This window comes from Esox lucius, chromosome 11, assembly GCF_011004845.1.
Source record: "Esox lucius isolate fEsoLuc1 chromosome 11, fEsoLuc1.pri, whole genome shotgun sequence".
NCBI classification, from domain to species: domain Eukaryota; kingdom Metazoa; phylum Chordata; class Actinopteri; order Esociformes; family Esocidae; genus Esox; species Esox lucius.
In genome coordinates, this window is record NC_047579.1 from 41417734 (window position 1) to 41434668 (window position 16935).

General features: G+C 43.5%; 1 protein-coding gene across 3 annotated transcripts in view; it reads right to left on the minus strand.

Moving 5' to 3' along the window:
- Positions 1-16935, minus strand: part of LOC105013310 (gap junction gamma-1 protein) — a 61990-nt gene that overhangs the window by 24337 nt on the left and 20718 nt on the right. Inside the window, exon 1 of one of the 3 annotated variants that reach the window (XM_013136114.4) lies at positions 4806-5409. The exons of the other annotated variants lie outside the window; for them this stretch is intronic. The gene's annotated coding sequence lies outside the window, so the exon portion shown is untranslated. Of the gene's footprint in view, positions 1-4805; positions 5410-16935 lie in introns of those variants that run through there. 3 annotated transcript variants of the gene reach the window in all.

A 16935-nucleotide genomic window follows, 5' to 3' on the forward strand; every position in this document is an offset into this window, starting at 1 on the left:
TAAAGCCTTCCTTCACCTTGGTCACAAATAAAAATGACTGTATCACCTCGCATCTCATAATGGGACTCCTAAATGTCTCTTGCTCCAATGGCAGTTGCTGTAAATTAATTAATCTCTGATCATAATCTAGATGTTACTGGCTTGTGTGAAACATGGCTAAAGCCTGATGAATTCACTGCCCTAAATGAGGCCTCTCCTCCTGGCTATACTAGTGATAATATCCCCCGTGCATCCCGAAAAGGAGGGGGTGTTGCTAATATTTATGACAGTAAGTATACATTTACTCTTAAACACATCACTGGTTTTCATTCTTTTGAAGTTTTACTCATGAAAGTTAACCAGGCTGATAAATCATTTTACATAGCTACTATTTACAGGCCCCCCCAGGCCATACACAATGTTCCTCAATGTGTTTCCAGAATTCTTGTCTAACCTTGTAGTCATGGCAGACAGTATTATAATTTTTGGCAATTTCAATATTCATATGGAAAAGTCCAATGACCCTCATCAAAAAGCCTTTGAAGCCATAATTGACTCAAGGGGTTTTATCCAACATGTCTCAGGTCCAACGCACTGCCACAATCACACATTAGATTTAGTCCTGTCACGAGAAATAGATATTGTAGATCTAATAATTTCCTCCCAAAATCCTGGATTATCGGATCACTGTCTTATTACATTTACTGTTAAAACAAGAAATCCACTTGCTCTGCAAACAATCAGTTTCAAACGCCGTATTATAATTTCTCGGACTACAAATAGATTCATTTATATTCTTACAAGCTCGCTCATCAAACTCAACACTGCAATATACATTAGATACGAATGCACCACTAAAAACAAAATAAATATGCAACAAGAAACTTGCTCCCTGGTACACAGACAATACTACAGTACTCAAGCAAGCCTCCAAAAAAATTGGAGCGAAAGTGGTGCTCCACCAAGTTGGAAGTATTCAGACTAGCCTGGATAGACTGTACACTACAACAATGAAAATCACTCACGTCTGCTCGATCAGCTTATTTCTCCAACCTGATTGAGGTAAACAAAAACAATCCAAAATGTATCTTCGATACAGTTGCAAAGTTAACAAAAAAGCAACGCTCAACAAGTGAACTGGGTCTTCACTTTAGCTGTAATGAATACATGAACTACTTTGATGAAAAGATGGTCACCATTACAAAACGAATAACTGACTCCTTAAATAGTTATAGTCCCCAAAATCTCAGTTGTCCTGAGAATGTCCTGAACCTCCCTGACCAGGTGTCAATGAGGACACTTAAATGTTTTCATCCCCTATCGCTTGACACATTCACTAAATTTGTAATGAGTTCTAAATCCACAAATTGTCAGCTAGACTCGATTCCAAGAAAATAACTTTAGGAGCTATTTCCTGTGCTAGGTCAGCCAATGTTGAACATAATGAATTGCTCCCTTTCCTCCGGATGCATACCAAACTCACTAATAATAGTGGAAATTAAGCCTGTTCTAAAATATGGATCCAGACATATTAAACAATTATAGGCCAATATCGAACCTCCCATTTCTGTCAAAAATCTTAGAAAAATGTGTTTCCCAACAACTGAATGCCTTCCTGAAGATCCCATCATAGTACTGAGACTGCAGTCGTAAAGGTAACAAATGACCTTCTAATGGCCTCAGACAAAGGTTCCGCATCCGTTCTGTTGCTTCTTGATCTTAGTGCTGCTTTTGACACTATTGATCACTCCCTTCTCTTAGAGAGACTGGAAACACATATTGGGCTACGTGGACATGTTCTAGCCTGGTTTAAATCTTATTTATCTGAAAGATATCAGTTTGTATGTGTGGATGGCATATCCTCTGACAAATCAAAGGCATGTTTTGGTGTTCCTCAAAGCTCAGTTCTGGGCCCATTATTGTTCTCACTATATATGCTATCTCTGAGTGATGTAATCCGAAATCACAGTGTCAACTTTCACTGTTATGCTGATGACACACAGTTATATATTTCAAAGAAGCATGGAGAATTCCCAAAATTAGCTACTTTAGAAGCCTGCATTTCAGTTATTAGGAAGTGGATGACAGAAAACGTCTTGCTTTTAAACTCAAGAAAAACAGAAATGCTCGTTTTAGGACCCAAGAAACAAATAGCGTTGTTAGCAGATCTCACTCTGAACCTCGACGGCTGCATGGTCGTATCCCAAAAAACTGTAAGAAACCTTGGCGTAACCCTTGACCCTGACCTCTCCTTTGAAGAACATATAAAATATGTCTCAAGAGTTGCTTATTTTCATCTTTGAAACATTGCAAAAATCAGAAACTTTCTATCAAATAATTATGCAGAAAAACGAATCCATATTTTTGTTAGTTCTAGATTAGATTACTGCAATGCTCTTCTTTCCAGTTACCCTGATAAATCAATAAATAAACTTAAATTAGTGCTGCACACAGCTGCTAGAATCCTAACTAGAACAAAAAAATTACAGCAATGCTCTTCTTTCCAGTTACCCTGCTAAATCAATAAATAAACTTCAATTAATGCTGAACACGGCTGCTAGAATCCTAACTGGAACAAAAAAAATCTGAACACATTACTCCAGTACCAGCCTCTTTACACTGGCTGCCTGTTAGGGTTAGGGCTGATTTTAAGGTTTTATTGTTAACCTATAAATCATTACATGGACTTGCTCCTACTTACCTTGCTGAAATGATCCAGCCATACATACCTACATGTAACCTAAGATCGCAAGATGCAGGCCTTCTAATTGTTTCTAAATAAACAGCCGGAGGCAGGGCCTTTTCTTATAGAGCTCCACTAATGTGGAATGATTTGCCAATTAAGGTTAGAATTGCAAACTCAGTGCAAACTTTCAAGTGTCTACTAAAGACTCATCTCTACAGCATGGTCTATGATTAAGTGTAGTCTGGCCCAGGGGCGTGAAGGTGACCAGAAAGGCTTGATACTGTCCACCCTTGCTGTCTTGCCAGGTGAGCTCTCATCGTCACTGGGATGCCCTCCCTCTAATGCCATTCGGGGGTAGAGTCACTGGCTTGTTGTGGTCTCTTTGTTGCGCACTTGTGCAATTGGGATGTACTCCGCTCGCAATACTCTCTGCCCTCTTTCAGGGGGGTTGCCGTTGGTGGGTGTCCCTTTGGTTGATGCTTGGCAATGTGGGTGGATTGATTTTCTGCCTGTTGGGCCCTGTCCAGGTCCTCCCACGTATAGGGCCACAGTGTTACTGGACCCCCCTGTCTCAGCCCCAAGGTCTTACGCTGCTATATTATGGTGCTGGGGGAATAGGGTCACTTCTCCACTATAAATCCCTGTAGATCTAAGGAATGCATTTTCAACATTTTCCCTGTCTCCTGCCGTTTTAACCTAGGAGGTCATGAGGTCTTGACCCACACCTGAGGAGTACCTGGCTTGGGGGACCCAATGCTGTCCCTATCCAGAGTCCTCCTGGTTGTGTTGCAGATCAAGACGATACCTGACAATTTCAGCTGCCACTGTGCTGACCCCTTCCCCGTGTTGTTCCTTTCCTTGTCCATCTGGTCATGCTCCCGACCTGGACTAAGTTTAAATAGACTCTGGACTCAGCCCACATGCATTTTTTATTTTTACAATTTGTACTCTTAATATGTTCACCCGGCAGAGGTAGAAGAGGACTGGCCACCCCTCTGAGCCTGGGTCCTCTCTAGGTTTCTTCCTAAACTTCGGCCTACTTAGGGAGATTTTCCTAGCCACTGAAATTCAACACTTCTGTTGTTTGCTCCTTGGGGTTTAAGGCCGGGTGTTTTGTAAAAGGGCTTTATAAATACATTTGATTGATTGATTCTTCTGAGTCTGTTTTCATATATTCCTTCTGAGTCTGTCCCAGACTGATGGAAACATATAACTACAGCAGGTCTAAATGTCTCTGCTACATACTGATACATCTCCCAAAACATGGTAACTTAATCAGGTACATGCAGGCCTAACCGCAAAGACACACACACACACACACCAGACATAAATAAACAGTTCACTCCACAGTGGAGAGACCCTCATTCGGGCCTGTTCTATTAAAAGACCTGTTGAAGGAAATAGAACATATTTACTATGAAAATACCAAAACAGCAGAAATACTTGATAAACTTTTGGGGTAAACTTCAAAACCTCTAATAAAAAAAAAGCCCTGCATTCCTCATTTAGTCAGCTATATCCGCCATAGTCCAAATGGAAACCAGGATGGTGGAATGTGGATGTTTTTGCGGAGATGGACTGAGACATTTGGGGGCGGAGGGTGTGGGTCACAAAGGGCTTGAGTCTCTGCATTTTGTGGGAAAGAAGTGCTGGCGCGGACGTGTGTAAATGACAACTTCCAAAAGGGACAGAAGGAAGGCATCCATAAAGCTGTTCCATATGTTAGGTAATTGACCAGTCTCTGAGGCTCTCCTTCCCCTCTCTGGCACTGAGTAGGCATCTGTGAGTTCTCCTCATCTCCAGGAAGAAAAAAAAGACTACATATATAAACAAACTCTCCCACTGAATGTTCCCAAGAGCTCTACCATTAAATATAAGTAAAAAAAAACAAAAGGTCTGACAAACAGTTATTTCACAAACGCACACACACAGACAGACCCACACGCACAGCAGACATACACACAGACACACAAACACACACACACGCACAGCAGACACACACACGCACGCAAACACTCACACACACACACACACTCACACATGCACAGCAGACATACACACAGACACACGCACACACTCACACAAACACACACACACACACACACACACACACACTCGCACACACTGGAAGGAGACATACCCTCACTACTCGCCCAGACCTCTGAAAGCTTCTCCTTTGTCTGAGTCCGTTTCCTCTGCATCTCTTCCACCTTCTATGTGGTGTCCTTTAGGAACTTCCCATAATAACCCCAAGCCGGCATCACACCGCCCTGGACTAGACCCAAATGCACTGAACAACACGCGGAACAGACGCCGAGCCCGGAGCCATGTGCTAACGCAGGACAGCAGTGTGTGTGTGTATCCGAGTGTGAAGCTCTGCTGAAAGAGAGAGGAAGCCGAGCATCCCATCTCTCTCTGAGGTAAACACAACCGCCGCCGCTCACCCCTCCTCGCCTCACAACTGGGTCATGGGAGGAGGTGGGGTGGGGTTTTTATAGTAATCCCCCGTGGTGGGGGGGCTAGACAGTGATACGGGTGGGGGAGGAAGGACAGGCAAGGGAAGCCTCCACAAGCGAGAGATAAATGCCGTGGTTATTGCCGGATGCTAATGGATGTACTGTAATTGCTCGGTGGCCCTCCACGTAAATGGCCCCCATTACTGCACACCGACACATTCATGATGGGGATGGTGTCAGGAGGCAGTGACAATCCAGACAGCAATTAATACAAAGGAGCCAATGTGCACTTTTATCCTCCCTCCTCCTTCTTATCCGCGTTCTCCATCTCTTCTTACCGCTCTTCCCCTCCGCAAACCTTCAAAGGGTTATTATAATGCCGCTTCAACAAAAGGAGACAGTTCTTGGAATTTTTGGAAAATCCGCTCACCAGTGAGTCTGGTTAAATGGGAGTTAAGCTTTTACCTCAGCCCTTTTCTTATCGCTGTTGAGAGTGAAATGTGCCAACGCCACATTTTACACCATTCCCCCACTAGACTGAATTTTTTTAAATTCTAATCACATCTTGCAAAATACACTGCCTCAATTAGTTGATCAATTAAAATACTGAATCAAAATAATGGTACAGAAAACCAATATTTTTTTAATCTCTATACCCAACTATGCACTTATCAGGTTATACGGTGTCCATATCTCATCAACACTCAGTATGGTAATCCTAATTTAATGGCTTTATTAGATGCAGACGTTAGCCATAAAAAGAACATTTCATGGGAGCTTTTAAACACTGAAGCTTTGTATAGATTCTTGTCTGTAATTAGTGCCATGGAAATTAGTCAACATGGGTTGAAGGCAAGCTGGAAGGACTTTCAGTCTGTGCTGCAAGGGCATGCACACACACACACACAGAGACACACACTCTGGCCTGGGGAGCTCAAACTCACCTGCTCCTAATAAGATATCTCATTATCAGGCAGGACAGGGGGAGGGGGGAGAGAGATGGAGGAGAAGAAAGGAGAGGGGGAGAGAGAGGCTGAGGGAAGGGATGAAGAGGGGGAGGAAGAGATGGAGGAGGAGGGATGGAGAGGGGGAGAAAGAGATGGAGGGGAGGGAGGGAGAGATGGAGGGGAGGGAGGGATGGAGAGGGGGAGGGAGAGATGGAGGGGAGGGATGGAGAGGGGGAGGGAGAGATGGAAGTGAGGGATGGAGAGGGAGACATGGAGAGGGGGAAGAAGAGATGGAGGGGAGGGATGGAGAGGGAGAGATGGAGGGGAGGGATGGAGAGGGGGAGGGAGAGATGGAAGTGAGGGATGGAGAGGGAGACATGGAGAGGGGGAGGAAGAGATGGAGGGGAGGGATGGAAAGGGGGAGGGAGAGGGGGAAGCGAGGGATGGAGAGGGGGAGGGAGTGATGGAAGCGAGGGATGGAGAGGGGGAGGGAGAGATGGAGGGGAGGGAGGGATGGAGAGGGGGAGGGAGAGATGGAGGGGAGGGAGGGATGGAGAGGGGGAGGGAGAGATGGAGGGGAGGGAGGGATGGAAAGGGGGAGGGAGAGATGGAGGGGAGGGAGGGAGAGATGGAGGGGAGGGAGAGATGGAGAGGGGGAGGGAGAGATGGAGGGGAGGGAGGGATGGAAAGGGGGAGGGAGAGATGGTGGGGAGGGATGGAGAGGAGGCGCAAGAGGCAAGGGGGTCTTATAGTTCCCATGAGTGTATAATGGGAGGTTACCTGCTCCTGTGACCATTTAAGAGGACTGTGGTCTGGGTCTGTCTGTCCTCCTTCTGACTCCCCATTACAGTTTTTTACACCTGCTTACACACAAAATCTTTTCATGTCACACGATTTTTGAAACCTCTCACTCAAAAAGCATAAGCTATTTCTCAGCCTTTTACTCAGTTTTCAATTGCATAAAAACTTTTTTCAGGACACTACTCACAATTCTCTATCTAAAACACAAAAATCTAACAGGAAGTGACTTTCCTTTTCCAAACACAACCAATCAAAATGCTAAACTTATTCACCAGGTCACACACTCCTCACATGTGCAAACACTAATTGCTTAACTGATCACTAACCAATCACTGCTTTTTGTAATTTACACAATGCTTGTCCCTGATCCAGATCAGGAGCCTGATAGATTTGTGGTTATATGGGACAATGTTCTGGTCCAAAACTGGTTTGCCACCCATCCACAATTTGTAGTTTTGTAACTACCCCCATATTAACCTTTTCTAAATCCCATAGAGGAATTCTTCTCAGCCTGGTGCTGGAAAGTGTATGATCGCCAACCCTATGCCCGCATGCCGCTTCTCCAGGCAATGGAGGACGCATGTGGGGACATAGAGGTTGCCTCTGTCCAAGGTTGGATACGCCATGCTAGGGGATATTTCCCTCGATGTTTGGCAAGAGAAAACATATCTTGTGATGTGGACGAAGTATTGTGGCCAGACCCAGCCCAGAGAAGACATGAAGCGTAGCTTAGCACTGGTGAGTGTTACATTTTGAAGGAGATGTGAGGCATTTTGCATTTTGTGTGTGCAGTTTTGGGAATTGTGCGTAGAGTTTTGAAAAAAGGTGAAGAACTGTAATATGGCACAAGACAAACAGGCTCCTGACAGCACAGGGATCATGGGTGTTCCCATGCGAGATGGTGTGTGTGGCGTTCCTGTAAGTGTGCGTCTATCTGGGGGCGGGGGGATTAATGGAAGGTATAATGGAAAGACTGGGGTGTATTTTTTGTGTTTTTCAGATGGCTCTGTTTGTATGAACAGGCTGTAAGAGGTTCTGACTCCCCAGGCCAGCTCTCTTCAAGCACAGCCACAGCCCTGGGGTGAAACATGCTTCACCCTGTGGCTCTGTGTGTGTGTGTGTGTGTGTGTGTTTGTCTGTGCGTGTGGCTCTGTGTGTGTGTGTGTGTGTGTGTGTACGGCTCTGTGTGTGTTTGTGTGTGTGTGTGTCTGTCTGTGTGTGTGTGTTTGCGCGTGTCTGAGACAGGATTGAGTGGTTTTCTTGTTGTGTCCTGATGCAAGTACAGTGTTTCTGTGTGTGTGCGCGTGTGTGTGTTTCTGTGTGCACAGCGTGCAGAGTGCTTTGCCTACAGTGACAGGTATAGTGGTCGAACGTCTTTCACTACAGTGTTTTCATTGGTCTGACAGATTTGTTCCTGAGGCGTTCATTGCTCCTGACCTCCCCACACCTGGCCAGCTTGCACCACATGTTTTAAATCCTTCATTTGAATCCACCAATGGCATTACAGTTCAAATTGTAATCCACCAATGGCATTACAGTTAAAATTGTAATCCACCAATCGCATTACAGTTAAAACTGTAATCCACCGATCACATTTCAGTTGAAAGGATTCAAACTCCTGTGAGTTCAGGAAGCACGTCCTCCGTATCACCAGGCCGCCCACCGACACAAACCAGGGCCTCGCACGTTGCCGTGGTTTCAGACAAACACTCTCACTCATAAACGTCTCCGGTCCACACCCTGTTCAAACTAAACCCTGTACATTACTCAGCGGCTTTCGGTTTACTTTGAAAATAGATTTGTGTGTATTTTCGGAGACTTGATTGATAAGCACCACTTAGAATACTTCCTGTACAGGACTGCAGGTCACGTTGGCCAGAGAACAACATTGAAGGATGAACCAGGAATGCCCGTGCTTATTAAATAACATCCTGTCGACTCTTCAAGGCCCTGTCTGTGTCTGATTGGATTTTGTCCTGGAGGTGGATGGTCATCTGACCCAGCCTGGGTGCTGGGAAGTCTGGCTGGCTAGTAGGACAGGAGAGGTGAAGGAGTAAATGGGGTGCCAAGTTTTCTACCCCACAGCGGGTAAGATTTGCTCCCAAATCACTCCACTGCTACCTCAGATACTTGCAGACAAAATTGCTTTGCGTCTCGTCCAATTGACCATCCTCATTGTATTTTTTTTACCTACGAATTCGTCAAATGTCAGATGTGTATATTGAAAACATTATGTAGATCATATCACAATTATAGCATTTAAATTGTTAAATTCTGTTCTTCAGTAATATTATTACTAAACGATTATTGCAGTTTATTACATTATTGTCATTAGTAGTACTAAGAGTAGTGCTAATATTTATTTGACAGCTATTCATTGCTGCTCACATACAATTAGTTGACTTATCATATTCTTCAGTAGAAGAACTCAGTAACCTAAAAGAAGCTGGATTCCAACCATGTTAACTGAAGCTGGATTTCTACCATATTTACTGAATCTGGATTTCTACCATGTTAACTCGAGCTGGATTTCTACCATATTTACTGAAGCTGAATTTCTACCATGTAAACTGAAGCTGGATTTCTACCATATTTACTGAATCTGGATTTCTACCATGTTAACTCGAGCTGGATTTCTACCATTTTTACTGAAGCTGGATTTCTACCATGTTTACTGAAGCTGGATTTCAACAACGTTAACTGAAAGCTGGATTTATTCCATGTTAACTGAAGCAAGAGATTTAAATGGCATCAGTCTTGTTATTTAAGCAAAGCGGAACATCTGACAAATGGGGAGAGGTAGTGAGCACAACGGCCGGGTGTGTGTGCGTGTAGTGTGAGAACTGTGTGTGTTTTGGGGGCGGGGTCTGAGGCAGCAGCTTTCACCCAGTAACTCTTGTTACTTTGAGGACGCTCTCATCTGAAAGAAACACTCTGGATTGAAACGCTGAAACACAAGGCTGTGTATTTTGGAGAACACCAGTGAAGTGCCCTGGATATGGGATTCAAGTCACCCCAGCACAGCACGTGGGGAGTGTTTCCACTGGCAAGTAGAAGCAGTGGTCCTCCGTCCGAGGTCCTGACACTGACGCGACTCTAACACAGGAGCGTCCTAGCAGAGCTGCGGCATCATTTTTGGAAGAGGAGCAGCTAGCTTTACACCCTCATCAAAGCGGGCAGACATTTCCACAAGGGCCAGAGGGATGAAAGACAGAATCTTGATGGGGGTTTGAAGAGACAGGGAAAGATGGAGAGCGCTATATCTGCCCGGTTTCTCCTTCCTCTTCCTCCTGCTCCTCCTCCTCACTGGTCTTATCTCATCCATCCACCCCCCATCTTTCCTCTCCATTGATAGTGAAACAATGCCCAGTGCATAAATTAACAAAGATAACCCAGTGGGAAATCAATTCTCATACACACACACAGCAACACTGAACACACATACGCACACACACACACACATACAGGAACACTGAATACACATAAACACACACTCAGATAAACACACACACACAGTCATATAAACACACAGCGCCCACAGAGCACCCATACACTCATTTACCTTCTTAACACACACACATACCAAGTCTGCCAAACAGAGACAGCCCAGCACGCCTGGCGCGCACGGTTTTGCACCAGTGCGGTGCATATGAATGGGATGCTGTGCGTGTGAGTGTGTGTGTCTGACATCCAGCCTGGCATCTAGCCTGGCATCCAGACTGGAATCCAGGGCACAATAACACAAAGCAGTGGCGGTCCATGTGGCTCAGAGGAGAAACCGTCAGCTCTCTAACAAAGCTCTCCCCCACCCCCAACTCCCCCAGTCCCTTCCACCCAGCCGCCTGCACTGCACCCCCACCCCACCCGGCTCAGCGTGCCTCTACTGTAGCTCCAGTCCTCTTTCTTCACCCCCTCCATCAAAGCCTCCTCTCCCATCCCCCACTTTCCTCACCAGAACCCCGTCGTCACACACCGAAACCCCTGAGGACACAACTCCTCCCTCCTTCCACACATCACACGCACACACGCGTGTATTTGAAATCATTATCCAGTAGCTGCATATCACATTGGGGACCGTGTGTCAGTCCGATGTGTAGCTAACAAGCTGTGGAGGAAAGCCCCCTGAAGACTGAACAGGCAAGGAACCAGAATCTCTGAACCACACACACACCCACAAACCACGTCACAAACACGATGTCCAGCTGTAGGAGTCAAAAGGCAGAATTTTGGGGTGGAGATTAGAGCTGACTCAAATGGTGATTTATGATTGGCTTTACCCACAGCAAAAACAATGCAAGCCAGATTTACCTGTGAGACAACCAATGAGACAATAGGATGGAAAAGGAAGTGAAGATGGGAAATTTGGCATGTCAGGTGAGTCTTGTGAGTCAAGGAGGTCAGGTGAGTCTTGTGAGTCAAGGAGGTCTGGTGAGTCTTGTGAGTCATGGAGGTCTGGTGACCCCTCCACAGAAATACCACATTGACATAAGTATTCAGATCCCTTCATTCAGTACTCTTTCGGAGCATCTCTGCTGTCGAAGCATCAAGTCTTCTTTGGTGTGATGTTATGAGCTTGGCACACCAGGATTTGGGGAGTTTCTTACATACTTCTCTGCAGATCCTCTCAAGCTCTGTCAGTTTGAATGGGGAACGTTGCTGCCTGGCAATTTCCAGGTCTCTCCAGAGATGTTTGGTCGGGTTCAAGTCCAGGCTCTGGTTGGGCCACCAAAGGAAAATCACAGATCAGGGTTTCCAATAAAATAATTTAAAGGCCAGTAAAATTCTATGCTGCTGGTCAAATTGTCAGGATGAATTGTGAATTGTGAATTGTGAAAAGTTTCCCAAACTGCTCACAAATTCTTAGTAAGGGACTTTGGGGAAGTGTACCCAAAAAGGGCAAAACTGTCAAAGATTTCTTTAATTATTCCAATTTACAGTGTGCCTGCAGAGAGGGGATTCTCTTCAAAACCGAATGAAGATGGGCTCAACATCCTGTCTTCAGGAGGAACCAGGCTAATGTGAGCCACAAGCAGCACAAAGAATATTGGGCAGTTCCACTTCAACAGCAGTAGTTCACTTTGAGCAGGCCAAGATCCGCCGCAGACCCCGACGTGCTCAGGTGATATGCCAAACAAAGCACTCATCGTCTCCTGTTGTGAATATTTCATAACACTCAGTGCGTTAACGTTCAGGTCGCAAAACAATCTGGGTTACCAAAAATCATCCTGATCCCTGAAAGCTGGTCTGATACCAAAACTGGCTAATTGTTGGGATTTTCAATTGGACAAAATGACTACCTCCGCAGTTTTAGACAAAATTATTTAAATAGGCCTAGCTAACGCCCCCCTATTATCGGCCACGCCCTATTATCGGCCACACCCTATTATCAGATGTTTCTAATGGTTGGAGATAACCACCAAGCTGAAAATATGAATATTTTCACAGACATTTCAGAAATGCTAATTAATGACATGCTATTTAACATTTGTAAGTCACCAATAATCACAAAATATTGACAAATTGGTCAAATGATTTTATATTTCAAAACTGCTGTTGGCTATGACGATAATAGGGGGTTCTACGCTGTGTTTTGTTATTTATTATCCTCCACACAGGAAGTTATGGACCACCAACCCTCTTCTCAGTCACCTCCATGACCAAGGCCCTTCTCCCCCAAAGGCCCAGTTTGGCCAGATTGTCAGCTCTAATGGTTCATAACTTCATCCATTTAAAAATAATACCCTTTTTGTTATTCTTCTCCAGATCTGTGATTCAACACAATCCAGTCTTGGAGCTCCATGGACAAATCCCTCAAGCTAGCTGCTTGCTCTGACATACCACTGTCAGCTGTGGGATCTTATATAGGCAGATATCTGCTTTCCAAATAATGTCCAAATTAATCAAATTAATTTACCACAGGTCAAGTTGTAGTGAGAATGATCTTAAGGATGATCAATGGAAACAAGATGCACATGAGCTCAATTTTGAGTGGCATAGCCGAAGGTGTGACTCCTTATGTAAATGTGATATTTCAGTTTTTTATTTGTGATCAATTAGCAAAAATATATTCTAAAAAGCTGATTTTGCTTTGTCATTCCAGGTGTCATGTGTAGATTGATGAAGAGAAATCCAGTTAGGTAACAAAATGTGAAAAAAGAGACAGGGTCTGAATACTTTCTGATTGCACTGTATCTGAAATGTATGAGTGTTTGTGGGCAGAAAACATGATAATCAGCAGAACTGGATTGAGTCAACATCAATACTGGCAGACAGGAAACCTCAGTCAATTTACTGTTGTTATGATATGTAGCAATCTATTTGGTGAAGTAAATTAAGATATTTCCAACATCAACAATGAAGTAACGCATGTTTAGTTTACTGGCTACTTTGTTGTGTGCTCTGCCAAGTGATCAACTGGCACAATCATTCTTTGCTGGTTATGAATACTGGGCATAAAGCACCTGAAAGTGTTCTCCGATGTGTACTTTTTTGTTTTCTTGACCTCTCAAATATGCTACAGAACATCTAGCCAACTGAGCACGGATCAGCTATTCTGCATTCTTAGGTTCAGAATTACTGTTGAGAAATGACAGTTGTACTTCTGTACACAATATTTTTAATGCATGCCCTTTTCCTTAGTGTCCCCAAAATGTTAGGGCCGGTCCTGTTCCACCTTGGGTGGCCACCAAGTCTGCCTAACAAAAGACAAACATGAAGAAAAATACCACAGACTTCAATGACAGAAACAGAAAGTGGTGCTAACAATACAGGAACATTTACGTTTGGCTTTTTTAACTTAAAATGGAACCACTAAACAAAGCTGATGCTATCTCAAAAAAGGAACTCTTTAATCGACTGCACCAGAAAAGTTATAAAAAAAACTTTGGAGTATCAAGGATAAACCTTACAAATATTTTGACTCACAAGAATTACAAATCTTTGCTTACCACTGCCATACAGAACAAAATCATGAGAAAACTAAATCCTGTAACACCAATACAAATCCTAATTAGAAACCAGGTGGTTTGATGCTGATGCAGATTTATTTTTCCATTCAGACCTACAGTTAGGTCCGGAAATATTTGGACTCTGACGAAAGTTAGTCATTTTGGCTGTTTACCAAAATACAGGTGTATCTAAAAGAAAAGTTGAATATGGTGGAAAAGTAAGTTTTTTACGTAATTCAAATCAAAACGTGACACCTTCATATATTCTAGATTCATTACACATAAAGTGAACCATTTCAAGCCGTTTTTGTTTCAGTCTTGACTATTATGGCTTACAGCTCATGGAAATCAAAAATCCAGTATCTCAAAATATTTTAATAAAACAATTAAAACACAGAAATGTTGCCCTGAGAAGAGTTCTAATCAGCTAATTAACTCCCTGAGTTAATCCCTCCCTTCAGTCTCTCCATCTGTTTCAGTACACACAATCACAATTATGGGCAAGACTGCTGACTTGACAGTTGTCCACGAAACATTCATTGACAACCTCCACGAGGAGGGTAAGCCACAGAATGTAATTGCTGAAAGGGCAGTCTGATCGCAGACCGTGTATCAAAGCATATTCATGGAAAGCTGACTGGAAGGGAAAAGTGTGATAGGAATAGATGTACAAGCAACAAGGATGACCGCTGATTTGAGAGGATTGTCAAACAAAGCTGATTTAATAACTTGGGGGAGCTTCGTAAGGAGTGGACTGAAGCTGGAGTCAGTGCATCAAGAGCCACCACGCACAAACGTGTCCAGAAAATGGGCTACAGTTGTTGCATTCCTAGTGTCAAGCCACTCCTGAACCAGAGACAACGTCAGAAGCGTCTTACCTGGGCGAAGGAGAAAAAAAACTGGACCGTTGCTCAGTGGTTCAAAGTCCTCTCTTCAGATGAAAGTAAATGTTGCATTTAATTTGGAAATCAAGGTCCCAGAGTATGGACGAAGAGTGGAAAGATACTGAATCGAAGTTGCTTGATGTTCAGTGTGAAGTTTCCACAGTCAGTGATGATTTGGGGTGCCATGTCATCTGCTGGTGTTGGTCCACTGTGTTTTATCAAGTCCAGAGTGAATGAAGCCATCTACCAGGAGATTTTAGAGCACTTGATTCTTCCATCAAGCATTATAGGGATGCTGATTTCCTTTTCCAGCAGGACTTGGCACCTGCCCACAGTGCCAAAACAATTGGTAACTGGTTTGCTGCCCATAGTATTACTGTGCTTGATTGGCCAGCCAACTCACCTGACCTGAACCCTCAGAGAATCTATGGGGTATTTTCAAGAGCAAAATGAGATACACCAGACCCAACAGACAAGCTGAAGGCTGCCATCAAAGCAACCTGGGCTTCCGTAACAACTCAGCAGTGCCACAGGCTGATTGCCTCCATGCCACGCCGCATTGATGCAGTAATTTGTGCAAAAGGAGCCCCAACCATGTATTGAGTGCGGAAATTAACATACTAATGAAACCATTGCAGGTGTTTTTAGTTATTTAGTTGATTAAAGCTCTTCTCAGCTTGACCTTTCTGTATTATAATTTTATACATTTTAATATTTTGAGGATTTTTTATTTCCATGAGCTGTATGCTGTAATCATCAAGATTGAAACAAAAAAGGCTTGAAATGTTTCACTTTATGTGTAATGAATTTAGAATATATGAAATTGTCACTTTTTGATTTGAATTAGGAATTTTTGTTTAATATTCCACGATATTCAAATGTTTTGAGATGCACCTGTCAAAAGCTGTTTCATGGACAGGTGTGGGCTATTCCTTTATTATTTCATCATCAATAGGCAGGTAAAAGGTCTGGGGTTGATTCCAGGAGTGGCATTCACATTTGGAAGCTGTTGCTGTGAACCCACAACATGTGGTCAAAGGAGCTCTCAATTCAAGTGAAACAGGTCATCCTTAGGCTGCAAAGAAAATTCATCAGAGAGATAGCAGGAGCATTAGGAGTGGCCAAATCAACAGTTTGGTGCATTCTGAGAAAGAAATTATGCACTGGTGAGTTCTGCAATACAAAAAGGCCTGCACATCCACAGAAGACAACAATGGTGGATGATTGTAGAATCCTTTCCATGGTAAAGAAAAACCCCTTCACAACATCCAGCCAAGTGAAGAACACTCTCCAGGAGGTAGGCATATCATTATCCAAGTCTACCATAAAAAGAAAACTTCACAAGAGCAAATACAATGGGTTCACCACAAGGTGCAAACATTCATAAGCTTCAAGAACAGAAAGGCCAGATTAGACAAAACACATCTAAAAAAGCCAGCCTAGTTCTAGAACAGCCTTCTTTGGACAGATGAAACTAACACACAGTGGAGTCAGTGTGATGGCATGGGCATGCATGGCTTACAATGGCACTGGGTCACTAGTAGTTATTGATGATGTGACAGAAGAAAGAAGCAGCCAGATGAATTTTGAAGTGTATAGGGATATATTGTATGCTCAGATTCAGCTAAATTCAGTTTTTTAAGGCAAAGAAGTGGAATATTGCAATGGTCGAGTCAATCATCTGATCTCAACCCGAACGAGCATGCATATCACTTGCTGAAGACAAAGCTTAAGGTAGAAAGACCCACGAACAAACAACAACTGAAGACAGCTGCAGTAAAGGCCTGGCAAAGCATCACAACGGAGCATTCCCAGCGTTTGGTGATGTCCATGCGTTCTAGCCTTCAAGCAGTTATCGCCTGGAAAGGATTCTCAACAAAGCATTTAATTTATGATTTTGTTCATTTGCCCAATTACATTTGAGCCCCTGAAATAAGGGGACTGTGTATGAAAATGGTTGCAATTCCTAAACGTTTTATACAATATTTTTGTTCAACCCCTTTATTAAAGCTGTAAGTATGCACATCAATATCGGTTGTTTCATTTCAAATCCATTGTTGCGGCATATAGAGCCAAAATTATGAAAATTGTGTCAGTGTCCAAATATTTCCTGACCTAACTGTATTTATTCTCTGTTGTTTTAAGCTGTGGTTCTGAATGAGACCTAATTATGATTTTTACTGTTCTAATTGCGTTGGTAAGTACGTTTTCCATATACGATATCCCCTCGTAATC